This window comes from Octopus sinensis, linkage group LG20 (genome assembly GCF_006345805.1).
Source record: "Octopus sinensis linkage group LG20, ASM634580v1, whole genome shotgun sequence".
NCBI lineage: Eukaryota > Metazoa > Mollusca > Cephalopoda > Octopoda > Octopodidae > Octopus > Octopus sinensis.
Genome location: NC_043016.1, coordinates 23730457 through 23754467, shown reverse-complemented (window position 1 = coordinate 23754467; position 24011 = coordinate 23730457). Strand labels below are relative to the sequence as shown.

The 24011-nt window shown below is 36.6% G+C and overlaps 1 long non-coding RNA gene across 1 annotated transcript; it reads right to left on the bottom strand.

Moving 5' to 3' along the window:
• Positions 1–8301: 8301 nt before the first annotated feature.
• Positions 8302–23695, bottom strand: LOC118767318. The gene is made up of 3 exons (XR_005003230.1): positions 23653–23695; positions 13058–13060; positions 8302–8435 (listed from the first exon to the last, which is right to left on the bottom strand). It is a non-coding gene; the product is annotated as an uncharacterized LOC118767318 (long non-coding RNA).
• Positions 23696–24011: the final 316 nt, after the last annotated feature.

Below are 24011 nucleotides of genomic sequence, written 5' to 3'. Positions count from 1 at the left end.
CACGTATATATATACTTATATATACAAAATGATACTTATGTATATATATATATATATATATATATATATATATATATATACACACATATATATATATACATATAAGTAAGTATATATATATATATATACTCACACACACACACAACACACATAACTATCTGTCTGTCCATCTATGTATCTATATGTGTGTATATATATATATAGGTTTGTAGTGCAGGCAAGATCGGTAAGACTTAAACATGAGTGCATGTTATCTATTTATAATTGGCAAAAGAGACAAAGAGATTGAAGGGTTGAGAGTTTTGTGTGTGGCACTTATCAAACTGCTTTGAAATCTGGGAACCTGTTTTCATACAGATTAACTTAAAAGTACAATTATATTTGGACTGTTTGAGGAAAAAAAAAAAATTAAAGTTGGAGGATCACTTGAATAATGTATACTTTTCAATAGTATGCTTACTAAACTGTTCGATAAATACATAAATAATTAAATAATGAAAGGAAGAAGGCATACATACATGAACAAATACACTCATATATACCATAGATACATGTACACAAACACACACATGCACACGTATCAACAGGCACTTCTGTATCTGCAAACCTCATGAGTCAGAGTGGCTGTTCCAGCATATCTCCCATGCCATCCTCCAGGGCAACGCTTTTCCATTTTGTCTGCTGGGACCATGAGGCATTCTAATAGGTAGTTCATTATCATATCGCCTTCTTCCTTCCTTTTATGTGACAGTCATTAAAACCACAATTAACTCTCACACTTCTGCTTAGTCAGAAGTCATATGAGTCTAATAATCCACATGTGAATTTTTTTCCTGGTTATCTTCTTTTTTTTATATCTCTTTTCCTCTCTTTCTTCTTTGCCCAGTCTCTCCAGGAGTTTCCTCTAAAATCCAACAAAAGACTATATTAGAATCATTTTACTTTTACTTGATAACTAATTTTCCTTCATGGAATGTCAATTTAATAATACAAATTGTGAATGTCCCACAGACTCTTGTTGTTTCCTTGTTATTTGTATTTATTTCTCTCTCTCTCTCCTCTCTCTCTCTCTATATATATATTATATATATATATATATATTATATATATATATTGCTAAAACGGTAAGATAACAAAAGAAAGAAAGAGACCTCAATATTATGTAAATAGAGGAAATTTATCTATACAATGATATGTTACTTTACTCGGTAGTCAAGATAAAACTCTGAGTTTCAGATGCCGAAGTGGAAATCCACAACACCATCTCTTCGGTTATATGGCTATTTGAAAACGCGTTTTCAAATAGCCAGATAACCGAAGAGATGGTGTTGTGGATTTCCACTTCGGCATCTGAAACTCAGAGTTTTATCTTGACTACCGAGTAAAGTAACATATTATTGTATTTATAATATATATATATATATATATATATCATCATCATCATCATCATCATCATTTAGCGTCCGTTTTCCATGCTAGCATGGGTTGGACGGTTCTACTGGGGTCTGTGAAGCCAGAAGGCTTCATCAGGCCCAGTCAAATCTGGCAGTGTTTCTACGGCTGGATGCCCTTCCTAACGCCAAGATATATATATATATATATATATATATATATATATATATATATATATATATATATATATATATATTATATATATGTATGTATGTGTATATATAATGTTTATCACAATATCAATATGACTGTTCCATAGTAACTGATGTTACTACCATTTTTAACCCCAAAAGGAACCTCCTCCAGCTGGTTATCAATGCAATCTGCGCCTAATATATATTGCAAGCAGGAGAGCAAACCCTTAGCATCTTCTAGCAGACGACACGACCACCAGACTGTATGGCTTGAGGCTAAAAAGTATGCACTCTCTTGTTTCTGTAATTTATTAAAGCAAAAGCATGGGTTGAATAATTGCATCACTTTATGGCAATGGCATAGTCTCCTTGCTTTTTTATGCACTTCTTTCAATGGTCCATAAACTTGCTTATTCCATTAAAGGCTTTCAGTTGGTCATGCAGTCATTTATGCACTACTTCCTGCATATCTTCTTCCATAACAAATCAACCTTGTAAATGATGTTTGAACATCCCAAAGAGATGATAGTCAGAGGTGGGGAGATCTGAACTGAATGCAGAGTATTCCAGCAACTCAAAACCCAATATTTCAATAGTTTCAATGGTGTGGGCAGCCATATGTGGATGTGCATCGTTGTGCAATATTAACACTTCCTTTGACAATAGACCTCAGTGTTTGGTGTAAATTACTGGTTCCAGTTTGTTGGAGAGTATTTCACTACAAACTACACTGTGACTGTAGACCCCTTTTCCAGGTAACGTTCCACCACAGGCCCTTATACACTTGTAAAAATGGTTAGTGTCACTTTTTCTGCATTAAGTCAAGTCTTGAATTTCTTTTTCGCTGATGACTCCAGGTGTTTCCACTTCACACTTCCTTTCAGATTCTGGCTAAAAGTGATAGACCTATATCTCTTCTACTGTGACTATTCTCTCCAAAAAAGCTTCACGTTTGCCCCTGTAGTGGTCAAGTCAGTATTGACAGATCTCCACACAACTGCACTTATATGCTTCAGTAGGCTCTCTTGGTACCCATCTCACATGGACTTTATGGGAGCAAAGCTTTTCTTGGATGATTTCATATGCAAAACCACAACTAATTTGCAAAGAACATACCACCTCCTTGATCGTCACTCATTGGCTTGCCAGAATTGTCAATGGAGCTTGTTGAATCTTCACATCAGTGAAGGCGGCAAGCTGGCAGAAAAGAAACGTTAGCACGCCAGGCGAAATGCTTAGTGGTATTTCATCTGCTGCTACATTCTGAGTTCAAATTCCACCGAGGTCGACTTTGCCTTTCATCCTTTCGGGGTCGATTAAATAAGTATCAGTTATGCACTGGGGTTGATATCATCAACTTAATCCGTTTGTCTGTCCTTGTTTGTCCCCTCTGTGTGTAGCTCCTTGTGGGCAGTAAATAAATAAGAATCTTCACATCAGTGGTAGAAATTTGGAGCATCCTGCTCCTTCTTCATACTTCACACTTGTCTGCCCATTTTTAAACTTCTCGATCCACTCATATATACTTTTACTCACTAAAGCTCTGTTTTCATATTGTACTGAAAGTCTGTGATGAATTTCAGTCTCTGACACACCTTCAGACCAGAGACAACAGATCACTGATCTCTGTTCTTCCTTGGTGCACACTGCCAGTGGAGCAGCTAAGTTTACTCTGTAACACAAGATAGAAAAGTGGAGTGATCATGATCAAATCTCAGTTATGTAACTACAAGAGTCATTGTTTGATATACTAGCAGATTACCTGACTTGTAAACAAATAGGGGCTGGTGATAAGTAGAGTATCCAGACATAGAAAATCCCGTCCCAGTATAACTTTGATGTGTGTGTGTGGAGGGGTACTGTACCTTTAACTTCTAATTGCATGATGATGTACAATTAGTGTCACTGTCATACAAGCAGTATCATTCATTTCCAGTCTTTTGTAAGTATATCTCCAATAACACAAGATAGAAAAGTAGAGTGATCATGATTAAATCTCAGTTATGTAACTACAAGAGTGACACCTTTTAGCATACACAGCCTTCATAAAGAAAGTTTTTGCAAAAGTGCAGTTAATTTTTGTCAACTTATTGTGCTTGTGTGTGTGTGTGTGTGTGTGTGCACGCATGCGCACGCACTTGCACACAAAAGGCTTAGACAAGCGAGGGAAAATAAACAAGGGGTATTTGTTTGACACTTAGGAAAAGTGGAAGAGTCTTTGACATTTCAAACCTATGCTCTTCTATAGAAAGGAATGAGGAGAAAAAACAGATGGAGAACAGTAAAAAAAAATGCAGAGAGAGAGAAGAAAAAATGTTTGGATTAATGGTTGCATGTGTCAAGCTAATACACCTTGTTTGTTGTTCCTTCACTTTTTGTTTTTTGTCTTTTGTACAATTTTGAACTATAGATAATATACACTCACGTGGGCACCAAGTTTGATCTTATTTCTTTATTGCCCACAAGGGGCTAAATATAGAGGAGACAAACAAGGACAGACAAAGGGATTAAGTCAACCACATCGACCCCAGTGCGTAATTGGTACTTAATTTATAGGTCTCGAAAGGATGAAAGGCAAAGTCAACCTTGGTGGAATTTGAACTCAGAATATAACAGCAGATGAAATACCACTAAGCATTTCACCAGGTATGCTAACGTTTCTGCCAGCTTGCCGCCTTCAGTCAGGCAAGTTTGATCTTGCCTGACTGAACATCCTCCTCCCTTGGACCTTCATTTCATTTCCTACCTTCTTCTTAGACCTTTACTATTTCTCCTGAACCATTCTACATCACTCCACCCGAATTACCATTGAAACACTTTATACTTCTCGGATTCTACCATCATGGATCTTACTGTACACCATCATTGATTTAAATATATATATGTACATATTTATGTCTTATGGAAGCAATACACATAGCCACTTAAGGTGTATTTCTTACATGTTCACTTCATCAAAGACATTTTCTGAAAGAATCTCGATTGAAGAGAAGATGTAGGAAATGTATTAGACTTGCAATACATAAATTAAACATAATCTTCTCTAAAACACATAAGAGTTGACATAATTACAGAATTTCAAAACCAAATCCATGTTTTTGTTTTTTTGTTTTTTTTTCCTGTGAGTACGCTGTGATCTTTGTAGTTATGGAAACCACCAGGACAAAATTTTGATTATAATACATAAGTTCTCTACTCAGATTTCTTTTTCAATGTAAAAAGATTCATGCAGAGATCTAAATACTCATTTCATGTCATATAATTCAAATTGTTCTACATATATGTATATGTGTGTGCATGTGTGTGTGTGTGTGTGTGTGCATGTATGTGTGTGCATGTGAGTGTGTGTGTCTGTGGCAATTATATACATAATGTATCATATCTATATATATAATGTATACATATATAATATATACGATATATAATATATATAGATATATATATATAGCAAATATAAATATACATATACACACACACATATATATATATTCAAATAAGATGGATGTCTTGTTTTTTCATTACTTTGCACAGTCACACTCTCTTTACATTTTAAGCAGGTCTTGCAGACTTTGTTCCTTTTCTCCCTTGAGTATATTCCTTAGGGAGTGAGAGCTATATAGATCTCAATTTCATACCTCCCTTTTCAAGTTCACTATCTAACTTAATGATGTTTTCATTTCTATTGAACAAGATAGCTGTTAAGCAGTTTTTTCCTCCCTCTGTCTGTTGGAGATGTTGCTTTAGTGTTACAAACTGGGTATCAAGCAGTGTTACAACAAATTTAAGAGTCCCACCTGCCTTCCTTGAAAAGGAAATATAGTCTAAGTTCCAGTTGATGTTAAAACTTCTTGTAACAACTAATCAGTTTATGGGTGTCTGAGTGGTTAGGTTGTTGCACTCACAATTGTAAGATTTTGGTTTATGATTCCCTGACTGGTTATGGAGAACTGACTTGTTATGCTCTTGAACAAAACACTTAGTTTCACATTGCACCAATACATGCAGCTAATTAGAAATTCAATGGCTAATCTTGTGACGGATTAGCATTCAAAGATGAGATGGTGTCTCATGAAAATCATCTGAATGAAGGTCTCACAGAGCCATATTTTATATTTAGTAATTGAAAGGATGAAATATACAACCCAACTTGACTGGTTGGGATTGGTAGCTCACACATAAAAGGTTCAAAGAATGAATGATGAGTTTTTATCTTTGTCTCACTAAGTTCTTGTTATGACTAATTCAGGAAACCAAATGCAAGTGTTGTGATGGTTAGTCCACACAGTTTATCTGGCATATTTATTCCTCCCTGGATAGAACATCAGTCCATTGCACGATTACTCACTTTACACAAGTTGATTGAACTGGAGTGATGTGAAACGAAGTGTTTTATTCAAGAACACAATACATCTCCCAACCCAGAAATCGAAAGCACAATCTTACGATCATGAATCTAATACTCAATGATAGGAATTCTCAATGTATTTTGAGTGATGTGATTGCAGCAGGTTGAAGAATTGTGATGATGATATTTTATTTAATTTCTTGGGGTTGTGGTGTGCTGTCAGTCATTACAGCATTGGAAAAATTGCTTTTGCATTAGTTCTTCTGATTTGTTACATTCTTCCAAAGGTGATTTTGCCTTTCGTCCTTTTGGTGTCAATAAAAATAAGTACCAGTTGAACCTTGGGGGTTTAATGCTTACCCTTTCGCTCACCCCCTATCTCCTCTCTCACCCCTCTTCCCTCTCTCACCCCTCTTCCCTCTCTCCTCTCTCACCCCTCTCTCCTCTCTCACCCTTCTCTCCTCTCTCCTCTCTCACCCTTCTCTCCTCTCTCACCCTTCTCTCCTCTCTCACCCTTCTCTCCTCTCTCCTCTCTCACCCTTCTCTCCTCTCTCCTCTCTCCCCCTCTCTCCCCACTCTCCTCTCTCACCCTCTCTTCTCTCTTACCCCTCTCCCCTCTCTCCTCTCTCACTCCTCTTTCCTCTCTCACCCCTCTCTCTTTCTCTCTCCTCCCTCCCCCTCTCTGTATATATATTCTTTTATTCTTTTACTTTGACTGCAGCCATGCTGGAGCATCACCTTAAAGGATGTTAGTTGAAGAAATTGATCCCAGGACTTATTCTTTGTAAGCCTAGTACTTATTCTATCAGACTTTTTTGCCGAACTGCTAAGTTATGGGGGACAGAAACACACCATCGTCGGTTGTCGAGTGATAACAGGGGTACATACACAGACACACACACAAATATATACATGTATATATTCTTCTTCCAATTTCCATCTACCAAATCCACTCACAAGGCTTCGGTCAGTTGAAGTCTATTGTAGACAACACTAACCCAAGGTGCCATGTGGTGGGACTGAACCTGGAACCATGTGGTTGGGAAGCAAGCTTCTTACCAAACAGCCATGCCTCATCATCATCGTTTAACATCTGCTTTCCATGCTGGCATGGGTTGGACAGTTTGGCAGGAGCTGACCAGACAGGCACTTACTCTATACTTCTGTGTCTATTTAGGCATGGTTTTTACACCTGGATGCTCTTCTTAATGTCAACCACCCACACAAACTTCAATGCACTCTGTAAGCATTATACCTGAATTTCTTCTGAGTCAACAATGGCTCTCATACATGTACAATAGATCAGATATAAGAAACAATAACGCAATTCTTTATTTCTTAAAACTAGATTTATTCCAAATATACCAAAGGCCATTTTTTTTTCTTTAAATCTATCACCAATAAGATATTATGTACTGATACCTCCAAGAAATATCAACTCCCTTCAAATTCCCTTCAAATCATTATCTATTATCTGAAAGTCACACTGGTCAATATAGTCACTTAAACTCAATAAAAGATGGAGTGGTCATGACTGGGACTATTTTAAATCTGGAAACAACAATGAAAACAAGAACACTAACATCAACAACAACAATGGAAACAACAAAAGCATCATCAATAATACATCATTGACAACTCTTTTTGTCTATATATATATATATATATATTATATATATATATAATATATATTTTCCAGAATGAAATTTACTGCTGTATATCTAAACCAACACAAACTGGAGTCTAGACAACATCTGAAAAGATAAACCTATGAATTTACTCTAATTCTCTTTTAAATAATTTTTAAACAATCACTTTTGAAAGCACTATTGATTTCATCAAGTGAGAGCTAATCTTCGACCTTAAACTGTCAATTGTTACTGAAAATTATTTAAGAGAAGATTTCCCCCACCTTGTTTATTGAATAAAACAAAATTTGGTATTTCCTAACAAAATTACACACACATGCACACATGTGTATATATAAATATATTTCATCGTCATCATGTGTGTGTGTGTGCATGTATAGTTGTAAAAGAGAATAACAAGCATTAAGTTAAGGCAAATATCTCAAGTTGTATACAATATTATTATTGGAAAATATTGTTATTGAATGTTGATATATTCACATCTTTTTTTCTCTGGATGTCTACTATATCAAGATTTTAACACACATGGATCTATGCAGGATTGCTCCTAAGGACTCATGCTCTTGTTTCTATAACTTCGGAAAGTTGAACTATGAACTTTTATGCTTCTTTTTTCTTCTTTTTTCTTCTTTCTTTCCATCTCCCAATTCTTTTACTCCCTCCCTCTCTGTTGTCATATCAATATATACCATTCTCATTTTCCCTATTTTTCCCTATTTGTCTCTAATGTCAAAATATCCCATACTCAGGGATATCCCAGAAACAGCTGTAAGACTTTGAATTTTTTCCAATAATAACATTGTATATGACTTGAGATGTTTGCCTTACCTTAATGTTTGTTATCCTCTTTAACAACTATCAGAAATCTGCAATGGCTCCATAACTATTGGGCCGAGGTATCGAGCAGGGTGACCCACATAGTCAAGACCTGGTCTTGGCAGTGGCTATCCCTGAAAGGGAGGGCAGAGGTAGCCAATGTGTTCATCGCATCGGTTATCACATACCACCTAGCCATCGTTCCTTGCCCTGATTTGTGGTTGATCAAGCTGGAAAGACAGCTCTTCCACTTCTTGTGGAAGGGCTCAAAACCGCTTGTGAGACGCTTTGTTTGCTGCCAATAACTGTTAAAGGATGGGCTAGGGATGCCTTGGTTATTGATGCGCAGACATGCGCTGAGGTTGAGGCATCTGTGGCTCTACCAGGATGGTGAATGTGTGTGGTCTCCGCTGACAAAATGGATGTTTCCCAAGTTCACTAGTTTCGGTGGACAGGAAACCTGGTTCTATCGAAGATCGAAGTTGGGTACGTGGTTTATGGAGTGTCGCAAGGTTCTCCTGCTATTCTGTCACTCAGGCAATGCCTGCAGTGGAGGTTCCATCACATTCTTTTATAGAGAGCTTTTAGAGACGGAATGTGACGATACCTCAGAGGAAATCCTAGGTCTCGACAATAATCAGCTGGCCAGTCTGTTCCGACATACTTTCGGACCGAAGACCCTGGACAACTTTCAGAAGTCTCTGGCATCGCAATGTTACCGAGAAGCCTTACTTGTTTGGGACAAGCTCACAAGGCATGGAGGCTGCGGTCCTTTGACCTGTCCAAGATGTGAGCGGGATAGGGAAACTGTCCTGCATGCTACTGTTCAGTGTTTGGAGGTGTCAGACATGTGGGCTTATGCTGAACAACTGTTGTCAAGTACTGGAAGAGTACAGCTATCAACTGAGTCTATAGTAAAAATTGACCCACCTGATTTCCTTTCGAAAGAAGATAAGAATTGTTTTCTCACTGTAGTAGCAATTGCGAGAGAGGTGATTTGGAAGATGAGGCTGAAAGGATTAAAGTCAAGCATTTTCATCTCTGGCCCTGAGTTGGTGAATTATTTCACCTTGCACCTTAAAAGGAAGATAGGGCTAGAGAGAAAATACCAGACTGTGAAAATGCTTGAAAATCGATGAAAGAATGTAGCACGGATATGGCACGTGGATGTAACTTCATGAATGCGATGCAGGACATATCTCAGGTATCAGTGGCAAGGTGGGGCTCGTGGGGTCTGAATTGAACCTGCGTCCCCACTCTATCCATAATGTCTTCCGGTCTGTCCTATCATTCAATTTATTTATATTTTATTTTGTGAATTTTTAATTTCATCTTAATGTAATATCCATTTGGCCATCTGACCCCAATCAGATTGTATTGTCCTTTATCTATGTTGTCCTCTTGTGGGAAATTTAAAAAATCACCTTATTCTTAGTGCAAGTTTTGAAGACAGTGGTTTGATTTTAACAATTATGTTTTCAAAGCTGTAATGGAAGATACAAAGGAGCATATTCGCATCTTTTGCTTTATGAGTTCAATAAAGGCAACAACGCAATTGAAAGTGCAAGGAATATTAATGCAGCATACGGCGATCGGACATTAAGCATAAGCCAGTGTCAACGGGGGTTCCAGAAATTCCAAGCAGGAAACTACTGCCTAGAAAGACAAGCCTCATCCTGGAAGATCTGTAGAGCTTGACGAGGATGTCATGCAAACCTTCATAGAACAAAATCCCATCGTAACTGTTGAGGAACTAGCAGAGAAGCTTGGATTTGGTCATTCAACCATTCAGCGAAACCTGTGTGCCATCACAAAATGACCATTTTTTGATTTCAAGATGGAAGGTGTTCTTCCATCAGGATGATGCTCAGCAATATACAGCAAGGATAACATTTCAAAGGCTGGAGCAGTTTGAATGGGAAACAATACCCCACCCATCATATTCACCGGACATTGCCCTCTCTGATTATCATTTATTCCACAGTCTTCAAAATCATTTGGACAGAAAAGATATGAATTCTGTAGATGCAAGTCAGAACAGTACTGGAGGAGTATTTTTCATTACGAACAAGTGAACTTTGAGGCCTTACTAGTCTACCAGATAGATGGAAGAGCATTTTAGAAAACGAAGGAGAGTATAATTTTGAAAAGTAAAAGTAGTATAAAAAAACTGCGTTATTTATGGGATAACTCAATATATATATATATCATATATTTCGGTGTATAGGACAACCTTTTAGAACCCCAAAATCACACCAAAATTGAGGGTGATCTTATCTAATAGTAACAAAAAGTGAACTTTACATCTTGTGGTTTATTTGTGCAGAAAACCAAGCCTAACCTTATTTTAATAACAACGACAGCTTCTGTGCAGTAACTACTGATGTAAGTACTTGTATTTAAAACAATTCACATTAATATATGACACCAATAATGTAATAGAACTGCCGTTGCCTAAAACTCTACAATCTACAGAAAACCTTTTATTTCTCACTAAGATTACGAATTTGAATACAAAGTATTACAAAACATGTTTCACTAAGATTATCAATTTTAATAAAAATAATACAAAAAAAATTAAACACTAAACGCCTGCAATGTGAGCTGGACAAAATATACAAGTGGGCTGAAAAGAATAGCATGCAGTTCAATGCTGAAAAGTTTCAAGCTTTATACTATCAGCATGCAAAACTAAATGCAATACCCAATGAATACACTGGACCCGGAGGGATTGCAATCCCAGAGGCACAATCAGTGCGTGACCTGGGTATTTACATGAGTGATGACGCAACCTTTCGTGTACATGTTGCTAAATTGGCAATGAAATGTAGACGACTGGCCGGATGGATTCTCAGAACCTTTAGAACAAGAGAACAAGAAACCATGATGGTCCTCTGGAGGACACTTGTCCTAAGCCACTTTGACTATTGCTCTCAGTTGTGGTCACCATCCAGTGTCAAGTTGATCACAGAACTCGAGGCGATCCAGCGTAGCTACACGAAGAAGATAGCCTCTATGCAGAATGTAAGCTACTGGGAAAGGCTCAAGAGATTAAAACTATATTCCTTGGAGCGTAGGCAGGAAAGATATGCCATAATATACATCTGGAAGATCCTGGAGGGACGTGTCCCAAACTTTGGCATCGAGAGTTACACAAATGCCAGAACTGGGCGCCACTGCGTGGTGCCTAGGACTCCAAATTTGCCATCAAGATGTAGGACAAGATACTGTGATAGCCTGGGCTTCCAAGGCCCACAGCTCTTCAATATCCTTCCGAAGAACCTGAGAGACCTGCATGGGGTGGATGCAGATGTCTTTAAAATGAAAATGGATCTCTCCCTGTCGGGTGTCCCAGATGAACCAACTTCACAGCAGGAGGTGCAGATGAGGGCAGCTGCATCGAACTCTCTCATGCACCAAAATGGCAGTTGCTAAAAAGCTTTCGTGAAGTAAAACCATGTAGCAACACCAAATGACGGTGCCCCGGCATGGCCACAGCTCATGAGCTGAAACTAGAATCAATCAATCAATCATACCACATACACATTGTTATTTAGTTATGATTCAAACATTTAATCCTTCAAAATTGCTACAATCATCATCATCTGAACAAAGGCATAAACACGCCTTTGTTTATGTTGTTACGATTGACAGCATTAAAGAAAGAATCTGTTTCATCATCTTATACAAATTTATGTTAATACTATATAATTTCATGTCTTAACTTTCAAGGATACAGTAAGTAAAATAACATTTCTAATAACATTGTCTTTAATTAATACCTGGTATTTTATATGATATGGTAACTTTTATACTGTTGCTTAGGCTATTTTTAAACTTGGGCAAGTTTCGTATTTTAAAGGTCGTCTTATACTTCAGATATTAGCTAAAGCTATGAAATTTTTCTCAGATTTTTGGGTTGTTTGATCTGTTGGTCGCCTTATATACCGAAATATACGGCATATATATAAAATTTTTGAGGCTGAAAACTAAGAATTTTACTAGCAGTTTTTCCAAAGCTATTCCACTTAATCTTAGAAACAGCCACCAAAATGATCTTCTATGAGTTGAAGGTACAATTTAGTTTTCTACTCTACAGATAAAAAAAATTCTTTGTATCTTAACATGCTGACTGATTATCTTAATCTTCTGCTTTCTCCGTCTATTTGTCTAAACTCATCGTTACTAATACATTTAGGAACTCTTACCGGAGCTTTATATAATGCTGATTCATCACCCAACCGTTTTTGCTTTTTCCTCTGTTGTTAATCAAATGAATTAGTCAAATTGTATCTGATATCTCTCAAATCATTTGAGCTGTAATCTGTTCCTCTAGTTCAATTTTACACTTGACTTCAGCAAAACATTTCACAATGTCTGGAATATAAATCTCCCAATAAAACTACTCAACTATGAGTTTCCTATGCCTTGGAGCAGGACCAGTAGCTTTCTGTCTGATTATTCCATTAATGCAAGTACATGCTACCAACTCAACTTTGGTGCATTTCAAAGTTTGGTTTTGTCACTCTATTCTCTTTTAGCCTATATGTGAATGACATGCTTGCCATCACTTAACATAAGGATCACTCCTCTATGTACAGTGTTTACCAGTGTATAAGATGCTTTTATATTTTTAAATATATCAAAAAATTACCCTGCACTTACTGTAATCATATTGTGGATGAGAGACTGAGTGCTGTATACCAGGGCAATGGGTGAGTATAAGTCCATTAGGTACAATAATTCTTACAAATATTGATTTCAAATTTTGGCACAAGGCCAGCAATTTTAAGGGAGATTCTAAATCAATTAAATCAGCTCCAGTGCATAACTGATACTTATTTTATCGATCCCAAAAGGATGAAAGTCAAAGTCGACCTTAGCAGAATTTGAACTCAGAACATGAAGATAGACAAAATGCCACCAAGCATTTTACCCAGCATGCTAACAACCCTGTCAGTCACTGTCTTAATTCTTACTAGTATTAAAACATTGAAAAATTACAAATGGTATATCAGCAGTTATGTGTGGAGGTCACATCATTTCATTATACCTAGTTTGTCAGCACATAAACCCACACTTGATATGTGTCTTACACTATTTAATAACTATGTTACTTTTAAGAAACATTTTATAATTATCATTATCATCATCATCATTATCATCATGAAAATGAATGGAATGGTAACAAACTTTCATCTGCCTGTCAGTTATTTGTAATGTGTGGATGACAAGTAAATAACAGTAGGGTGTGCCACCCTGGTGACCGATCACAGTTACACAAAAAAACACAACCAGAAATATTTTTACAACCACTCTGTATGGCAAATTCTCTTAACCAAAATATTAAAAACTAAGCTGTCGACCTGAAATAAAATAAGTTGAAATATGTTACTCCCACAATGTAGTTTATGATAAATTTATTATTTTTTTTTTTTACTTTATTGCTGTCAAAATATTGTATTTACATGCACAGAATCATACATTTTATTCCTCTCCCCAACAAAACCACTTCAAGATATCTTTCAAAAAGTGTAATGCAAAACATATCGAGTTTCTTCCATTTTTTTTATCCATAAAATTTCTTTGTAAAATAGAGGTGCATTTTATGTAAAAGTGCATTTGATACAGTATATATGACTCCCTTTATTCCTCCTTGAACTTCCATACCAAAGCATGCTGTTGCAATTGAATCAAATTTGCATTGACTCCATGAACAGACATTAAAAATCTTCATCCAATGAGCTCATGCAACCTTGTCTTCATTAAAGGTTACAATCAACTCTCACAAGCAAGAAAACAATATTCATCCTATACATGAACAGTGCACTACTAGAATCATCAAGTCTGTTTACTAATGCCAGGCTTGAATGTCACTAAAGATCTCTCCTGGTGAATGAACATCCTCATTAAAACAACAACTGGTTTCCTTCTTCAAGGTTAGAACATACTTCAGCTTTCTCATAATAACTAACCTCCTGCAAAGCTGAGGTTAGACCCACAATGGAGTATTGCACCCATATTTAGGAGTGACTTTACAGCCACACCAAAAAATTTCTTAGAGAACACCCAAAGAGATACCAATCAACTGAGTAACATGAAGCTACTCATCAACACACTCATGTCTCTGATTTCACTAAGGTTGCTGATTCTCTCTCTCTCTCTCTCTCTCTCTCTCTCCATTTGTTGCTACAACTGCAATTGCCTCATCTCCTCAGAGCTGGCTGGTCTGATGCCACCATCACTCAAGCATCCCTCATCCACCCATCTCTCCTCTTCTTGCTTCTCTTCCGGCCATATGTGAATTACTAGACCCACTCCTTCCTGATAACAGTCAATTTTTTTTCAGGTACAACTTCTCTCTATCCATGTTTATCATCATCATCATTATCAACAGCATTATCATTATCATATTATTATTATTATTATCATTATTATTCCGCAGCTATCAACTTGTAACTATCAACCACCTCTGTCTTTTCAGCCCCAGTATGGTCATAGTGTTATGACTGAAACAAGTAAAAGATAAAGCAAAATAAATATACTGTATATACTTGTGTAAAAGTCAAATTGTTTAGACCATTTTTTTAAGGTCAAATTTATGGGGTCAACTATTACATGGATACTACTTTTGAGGGGCTGAAATTCAAGCTAGAATCCTAAGTACTGTATCAGCAGCAGAAGCCCAACTGATCTCAAGCGAATAAAAACAAAAACACAACGAATTACCATAATATTACCAATTCTATGCATCAAAACAACATCCTAGTAAATAACAAACCTATAAACAAGACCACGTAGCTCTTATAAATATTTACACTTCCTCTAAAAAAAAAAAAGTGCAGGGTCCATGTGCATTACCAGTAAATGTCCATAATATGGTGCAAAGCTGTTAATCTGGGCAGGGATTCCCAAAGTGTGTTCTGCAAACCCTAGGATTCCTCAAAAGTTATCAGTGGTTCCACGTTTTTAAAAATAATCTCAAAGATCCGCGGTAAAAAAAGTTTGGCAACCACTGATCTAGCGATTAATCAATTTTTTAGGCTTACGAAGTTATGCCTCTCAATTCATATTGTGGTGTTTGCTGTTGTTCAACTGATAGTGCTGTCTCTGAAACATGTTTCTCACCATGTAAACAGACGAGCGTATGATGCATGTGTTTATTGTATTTGGAGATAAGGAAAATATAAAGGTCGCGTGGGAACCACGGATATACCGATTAATTGAATGTTTTCAGATAGTGGCATTTGCCAGTGTTCACCAATAGTGGTGTCTGTGAAACATGTTTCTTGCCATGTAAACAACGACTGTATGATGCATGTGTTTATTGTGCTTGAAGATGTATGCAGGCTTGCAGCATATATTGTGCATACATTTTGGTAATGGTGATGTAACACCCATCAACAAATGTGTAGTGCTAACTATTAAACAGTGTTTTACTTATGAGCATTCCATTATGAGCATCAAGTATTCCCTCTACAGTAAGATAGCCTCACAATTTTGTAACAGTGTTATTTCTATGTACAGTATAATACGGTACCTTCACCCACAAATATTGTCCTGTTGTTCATGAAATACTAGGTTCAACTTTTATACGGGGTCTATGGAAAATTTCTAAATATTTTGGCCAAAAATAGGGTATCAACTTTTACATAAGATCAACTATTACTTGAGCAAAAACGGTATACATACATACATACATACATACATACATACATTCATACACACACTCATACATACATACATACATACATACATACATACATACATACATACATACATACATACATACATACATTCATACACACACACATACATATATACACACATACATACATACATATATACATACATACATACATACATACATACACACATATATACATACATACATACATATATTTTAATGGGGCTGGCATGGGTGGGTGTTTTCTTGATCTAATGCCATAGTTGTTCTCCGGTCACTGTGTGGCTAGATCGTAGTGAAAGGTATTCCACCTCATATGCCTAATCACGTCCATTATCTTTTCCAGCAGCATGCAGGTGTATAGTTAGTTCATTGGATGACGTGGAGATGTTTTTGGTGGAGTATCCGAGGTCAGAATTGTTCCATATTTATGAGAGACCTGTGGGTTCTATAAAATATGTAGAAGTTCAGCCCTGGTCAGCTATTTAACAGAAACCACGTTGTCTCTGTGGAAAACTCTGACCAGGGAGTGAAAAGGATTGTTCGTGTAAAACTCAGATCCAGAGAAGAAGCACTCTCTAAGATGTAGAGCACATGCTCTACATCTCAGAGTGTACACAAACTCACATAAAGAATCTTCCAAACCAAATCCCAAAACGGAATATATATATGTATGTATGTATGTATGTATGTATGTATGTATTTATGTATGTATGTATGTATGCATGTATGTATATATGTGTATGTATGTGTGTGTGTATGGTGTATGTATCCATGTACATATGCATTCGCCATGATAGATCGCTAGCCATTAAAACCTTTTTCTATTTTCTCTCCCTGTTTATTTCTGTGTTGCTTTCTGTCGAAGAGCGTAGGCTCGAAATGTAAAAGACTTTCTTACTTCCTGAGCATTAAACTAATACATCTGTTTGTTGTTTACACACCCGTCTTCATTTTTGTTTTTTTTCAAATTCTCACTATGTATGTATGTGTATGTTTTCCCCATGTCATGATGGCATATTTGTTGCAAATGATCAATGTTGTTTGATCTTACTTAGAAACAGGAGAAGACTAACAAAGAAAGGACATCTTTGGTATAGACATCCTGTCTCAGTATATTCTGCTTGGCCCATGCAAGCACGAGAAAGTGGATGTTAAAACGATGATGATGATGATGATGATGACGACGATGACGACGACAATGACAGCAATGGTGTATATGGCAAGAACAACAGCTAACTTATGCATATTTGTATATCTGACATCATCTACTATCATCTTGTGTATACATATGGCAGTATTGCTGTATCATCTGCTATCTTGCATATGTAAGGCAATATCAGTCGCTATCACATCTGTATCTAACAATATCTTCAGCTATATGTATATCTGGAAATATCAAATGATATCATATGCATCAATATTCACAAAAACATTAACATATTCCCTCCTCATGTAATTAAGTAAAAGAACATTTCTCTATTTCAGCATATATTTTATCTTACTATTTTCCCATTTTTTGGTTGTTGTTGTTGCTCTTGTTGATTTTGTTATTGGGGAGCGATATCATGATATTATTTTGATATCAGCAATGAATATATTTTAACGGAAAACTGTTGAATCTCAGGAAACTAGTAATGACAAACAGTAAATTCAGAAAGCTCACAAAACAGAATAAATTAACTTACAATGAGGAAGAGAAGTTGTTGAGTACATCCGGGGAGGAGGGAAGGGGACCTTAGTCTTAATTGTGGTGCAGTGTGTGTTTGGTGGGGTTTAGTCTTTTGTCCGGGTGTTGGGATGAGAATGGATTAATAAACTTTTATGGTTTTATTTTTCTTTGTATAAAACTGGTGAACTTTCCAAAAACATTTTTGCTACAAAATGGTCATTGATTTCATTCAGCTGCAAACATGACTGTCTGGTTAAGAAGCTCACTTTAGAACCACATGATTTATGGTTCAATCCCACTGCCACCTTTGGCAAGTGCCCTCTACTATTGCCGCAGGCTGTACAAAGATTTATAAGTGGATTTGGCAGATAGAAACTGTGTGGAAGCCTATCATGTGTGTGTATAAATACATGCACATATTATTTTTTATTAATATGCATATTATGTATATATGTATATATATATATATATATATATATATATATATATAGTTTATATCCAGTAAAATAAAGAGAAGAAAATGGAGAGTAGGAAGTTAATAATTATTATGCTAATAATAAATAACTATTAACTTCCTACTCTACAATGTCTTTTCTTAATTAACTGGATATATACTATATGCTTAATATATACCCATTCCTTTAAGGGAGTTTCATTCCCCAATAATACTATGTATTGAACCAGTATTTCCTTGGGTGTAACCACCCCTTTATGAGTTTACCATATCCTCTAATTAAATATATATACATATATATGTATGTATGTATGTATGTATGTATGTATGTATGTATGGATGGATGGATGGATGGATGGATGGATTGATGGATGGATGTATAGTGTACTGTTCCATGATGGTAAGGTCAACAAAAAAAGTATTCCATCTAGTCAAAGATAAATATTATTTAATAAACACAATATACGTTTTTATATGCTACTTTTAGTTTCATGTGCTAAACACATGCCAAACAGTGTTTATTAATACATCTGGTGTCCTAGCTCAATCATCAGGCACTGCCTGCATGGCAAAATCAAACTAAAAAATGGGATGATAGGATGAGAGAAAAGGCTAGAAAAGGTAAGAAAGAAGTAGATATAAAAGGAGGAAGGTGGAGTGTACGTGTATGTGTGTATATATATATGTATATATATATATATATATGTATGTATGTATGTACATATGTATGTATATGTATATATATATATGTATGTATGTATATATGTATGTATATATATATGTATGGAGGCGCATGGCTCAGTGGTTAGAGCGTCGAGCTTACGATCATGAGGTTGTGAGTTCGAATCCCGGACCGGGCTGCGTGTTGTGTTCTTTCACGTTGCTCCAGCTCACTCAGCTGTAGAAATGAGTTGCGACGTCACTGGTGCCAAGCTGTATCGACCTTTGTCTTTCCCTTGGATAACACTGGTGGCGTGGAGAGGGGAGGCCGGTATGCATGGGCGACTGCTGGTCTTCCATAAAAACAACCTTGCCCAGACTTGTGCCTCAGAGGGTAACTCTCTAGGTGCAAACCCATGGTCACACATGTCCGAAGGGGGTCTTTACCCTTTTATATATGTATATATATATATATATATGTTTGTGTGTTGTGTGTGTGTGTATGTGTGTGTGTGTTTGTACCTCTTGACAACTGGCATAGTTTCTCTATGCCCTTGCAAATTTGACTTTGGCCCAATTTTAACTTGGAACAAATGCCTCAAGTCCAACACCCTACCCACTAAGCCACACACCTCCACAAATACCTCAAATGATTCTCTCTGATGCTCTAAAGACGCTGCCAGTTCACCACTTTGAAGTCAATCCTAGCATAATACTATTATATATTATTTACTCTCTCTTTTACTTGTTTCAGTCATTTGACTGCGGCCATGCTGGAGCACCGTCTTTAATCGAGCAACTTGACCCCGGGACTTATTCTTTGTAAACTCAGTACTTATTCTATCGGTCTCTTTTGCCGAACCGCTAAGTGACGGGGACAGAAACACACCAGCATTGGTTGTCGAGCAATGCGAGGGGGACCAACACAAACACACGCACACACACATATACATATATATACATATATACGACGGGCTTCTTTCAGTTTCCATCTACCAAATCCACTCACAAGGTTTTGGTCGGCCCGAGGCTATAGAAGAAGACACTTGCCCAAGGTGCCACGCAGTGGGACTGAACCCGGAACCATGTGGTTGGTAAACAAGCTACTTACCACACAGCCACTCCTGTGCCTATTTATTTAATTATAGATTCAAAATTGTTTTTGCTCACAATAGTTTTCTTTTAAACATAGCAGGATGTTTAAAGTAAAGAATGCACATGAGCTAATGCAGTGAACATTTTAGAAATAGATGTTAAAATGTTATTTTCAACTGAAGATCACAGAGTATGTTTGTCATGCAAAGCGTGAAATCAATTGATATTGAAATGTGCATTGCTTACTGTTGTATTCAACATAAAGGTAACCCTATTTCTCATATGTTCATTGCATTGCTCATATGTATCTTTATCATAAGTTGATGTGGTTTTTGGAGCATTGGCTCTGATTTGAGCATGTAGTATTATATATCCTACTGAATCTAAATTTACTTTATATTGTGCTTGCAACAGTGTAAACTTGCTAGCCACCTTATTATTACCTTATTAATTCTATTATTAACGGCAATATTTCTTTATTATTATTATTTATTTATATCAATCTTAAAATAATCCTTTCTACTATAGACACATGGACTGAAATTTGGGAGGAGAGGATGCTAGTTGATAACAAAGCTAAATTAACTATTTCTTTGTAGATTGGAAAAAATTATGAACTGCCTTATCTGTCTTTTGAACCATATTCCATTCTCATTGGAGGTATCTACATCAGTTTGACCAACCCCAAAGAAACCCAACAAACATATGTTTATGTATATATATATATATATCTGCATAGCTTTTGACAGTATCGCCTGGCTGGCACATAAAAGCATCTACTACATTCTCGGAGTGGTTGACGTTAGGAAGGGCGTCCAGCTGTAGAAACTCTGCCAGATCAGATTGGAGCCTGGTGCAGCCTTCTGGTTCACCAGTCCTCAGTCAAATCGTCCAACCCATGTTAGCATGGAAAGCGGATGTTAAACGATGATGATGATGATGATGATATATACACACACACACACACAGATAGATATACTTATATATGTATGTGTGCATGCGTGTATGTATGTGTGTTTATCTGTCTATCTATGTATGGGTGGATTCTTTTCTGTGTCCACTCGCAAGGATTGGTCAGTTCATGACTACTGTAGAAAACACAGTGGGATTGAACTCAGAACCAGAGGATTCCAAACTGAACTTCATAATTACACAGTCACAACTGCACCAATATCTAATAATAATTATAGTGATGTCTTGTGGTGTGTGTTCCAATTCTTTGCATTCAAGTTCAAATTCTTTTCCCTGTTACCAACCTCCTTCTAACAGGACACTGGGTCTTTGAAACCTTGCTACCTTGTGATATGCCTTCTATTGTCTAGAAGAAACTATTAGAACAAGATCTTGGATGCATCAATTAATTAAACAAAAATGGGATTTACTTTGGAGTAGGATAAGCACTCACAATAATTTTAAGTCGTTTGAAAAAGGTTTTCAATATATAACTGGTGAAAATGTGTGGCTTAGTGGTCAGAGTATTTGGCTCACAATCATAAAGTTGTGAGTTCAATTCCTGGCAGTACATTGTACTCTTGAGCAAAACCTTTTATTTCACATTGTTCCAGTCTACTAAACTGGCAAAATTGAGAGGTATCTATATTTCAAAGGACTAGCCTTGTCACATTCTGTATCACACTGAATCTCCTAGAGAACAATGTTAAGGGCATGCATGTCTGTGGAGTACTCAGCCACTTGCATGTTAATTTCACAAGCAGGCTGTTCCAATAATTGGATCAAGTGGAACACTCATCATTATAACCATTGGAGTGTTGGTTACATAACTGGTACTTATTTTATTGACTCTAGGTGGAGGAAATGAAAACTTAACTCTGAAAGGATCTGAAATCATAATGCAGAGGAATAGAACTAACTATTGTCAGACATTCTGCATTTGACATTCTGATTTAAAGTGAAGGGACTAGTTGTACTCATTTGTATCAACCATAGTAAATTGCTGGTACTAAGCATGACCCCATGATAGACCGTCTACAAGATTCCTGAACATTCTAGAAACAGCTGCTAAATCTCCCTAGACTTATACCCTACCGTCTTAAAAAAGTGACATGTTGAAAAATGTGCTCTTAGTTTTCCTGTGCTTTTGTAAAAAGTTAGGATAGTCATGGCTGGAATTCTATCCATTTTATCAGATGGACAGATATAAAGTTAAACACAACAACTGGTTCTGGTATACCAGGATATGACTAGAGGTTTTTTTTTACCTGAGGAGATCAAGTTAAATGTAATCAAGACCACAACAGTGTAAGCAGAGGAAGATGTGAATATTAATTATGTTATTTATATACCTGGTCCTCTTCGCTCTCTGCATATTGACTACTTGAACAATATTTACACTTGATTTTATATAACACTAGCAGCTAAGCCCAGTTTTACCTGGTCTGTTTGGATGATGTAGCTGTGATCGTTTTCGATTAGGCATAATCTATACAACAGCGTTTCTCAACCTTATCATTTCGGGTCCCCTGTTTTGATTGGAACCTCCAGTTGTATGAAAATTTTCTGACCCCACCCCATCAGAAAACAACTGGTTGTTTTAATGGCGGAAGAAAGAGGGGAATTCCATTAGAAGACGTTTTAATCGATTTTCTCGGTAAGTATGGGGGTTAGGAAAAAAATAAAAAACTGCATTCCAATCTATGCATCCATCTCCACATGTGTGCCCTTTTTCACGCAAATCCACCCAGCCGTTTGGCTGTGAACCTGAAGACAAGAAAGAATACAACGATCGCCCATGTCCAGTTTATATTATAGATAAGAAAGCCTTCATCAGCAGGTTCATCATTGGCCATCATCATCACCACTATGTTTGTCATCATTGTTATCATCATAATTATCTTTGTATCCATTTTTCAATACTTTATCATGGTTCTTTATCATCAGGTGTGCACACACACATGCATATGTGTGCAGAAACAGACATATATGGTGGTTTATTTTTGAATGATTTTTACAGCTGGATGCCTTCCTATTAGCATCCAGGTAAAAGTGTGTATGCTGGATGCATTTTATTACACCACAAGTGTTGGAGAGGAGTTTTTCTCTAACAAGACTCAGTGGTCAACTTCTACCATACATCATCTCCCTTTATTAGTCTCCTTTCTTTTTTCTTCTGGTGTTACATCATGCTACCAGTTCATATTTTACAGTATGAACTAGGTGCAACTTATCACTGACAAGACTATCAAAGTACATTGAACTATATCTCACAGTGGCACCTACTTAAAAGCCAGGTAGATTGGAATGTTGTCAGTTATTTGTCTTAGTTGTGGACACAGGACAGTGGACTATTATACCACCATGTGGTACCTACTTACAGCTAGGTAGACTGGACTGTTGACAGTTAAGTGCATTAGTCATAGACGCAGCACAATGAGTTATTGATAGTTAAGTGCCATCAGAATGAGTTATTGATAGTTAAGCGCCATCAGAATGTTTCCACAGAAACGTTAGCTCACCGGGCAAAATGCTTAGCGGTATTTCATCTGCCATTATGTTCTGAGTTCAAATTCTGCCGAGGTTGACTTTGCTTTAAATCCTCTCAGTGTCGATAAATTAAGTACCAGTTATACGCTGGGGTATATGTAATCGACTTAATCCCTTTGTCTGTCTGGCACCTCTGCTAGTTTAGCAGTAATTACTCTGCAGTAAGTTCTTAATCAATTCTGCTTACTACACACACACACACACACACACACACACACACACACACACACACACAAACCTGTCATTTTCCTCTCTGTTCGACTAATTAGTAAAACATTATTATCTGCAAATTCATACACAAGTCATGTTAAAATTTATGTTCCAAATGATTGATTGCAAAAATAAATAAATATATATATGTTAAATAAATAAAAAAAATATCTTCTCTCCCTTTCTTTTAAATAGATTTTTCAAGAGCTATGAAACCTGTTATACTTGTTGAAAATAAAACAATAGCCATTTGAAAGTGAGTGTCTTACATTGCGTATAGAGTTACATCATGGACTCAGCTTTCTTAATTTATTTGACATTTTGAAACTGATTACA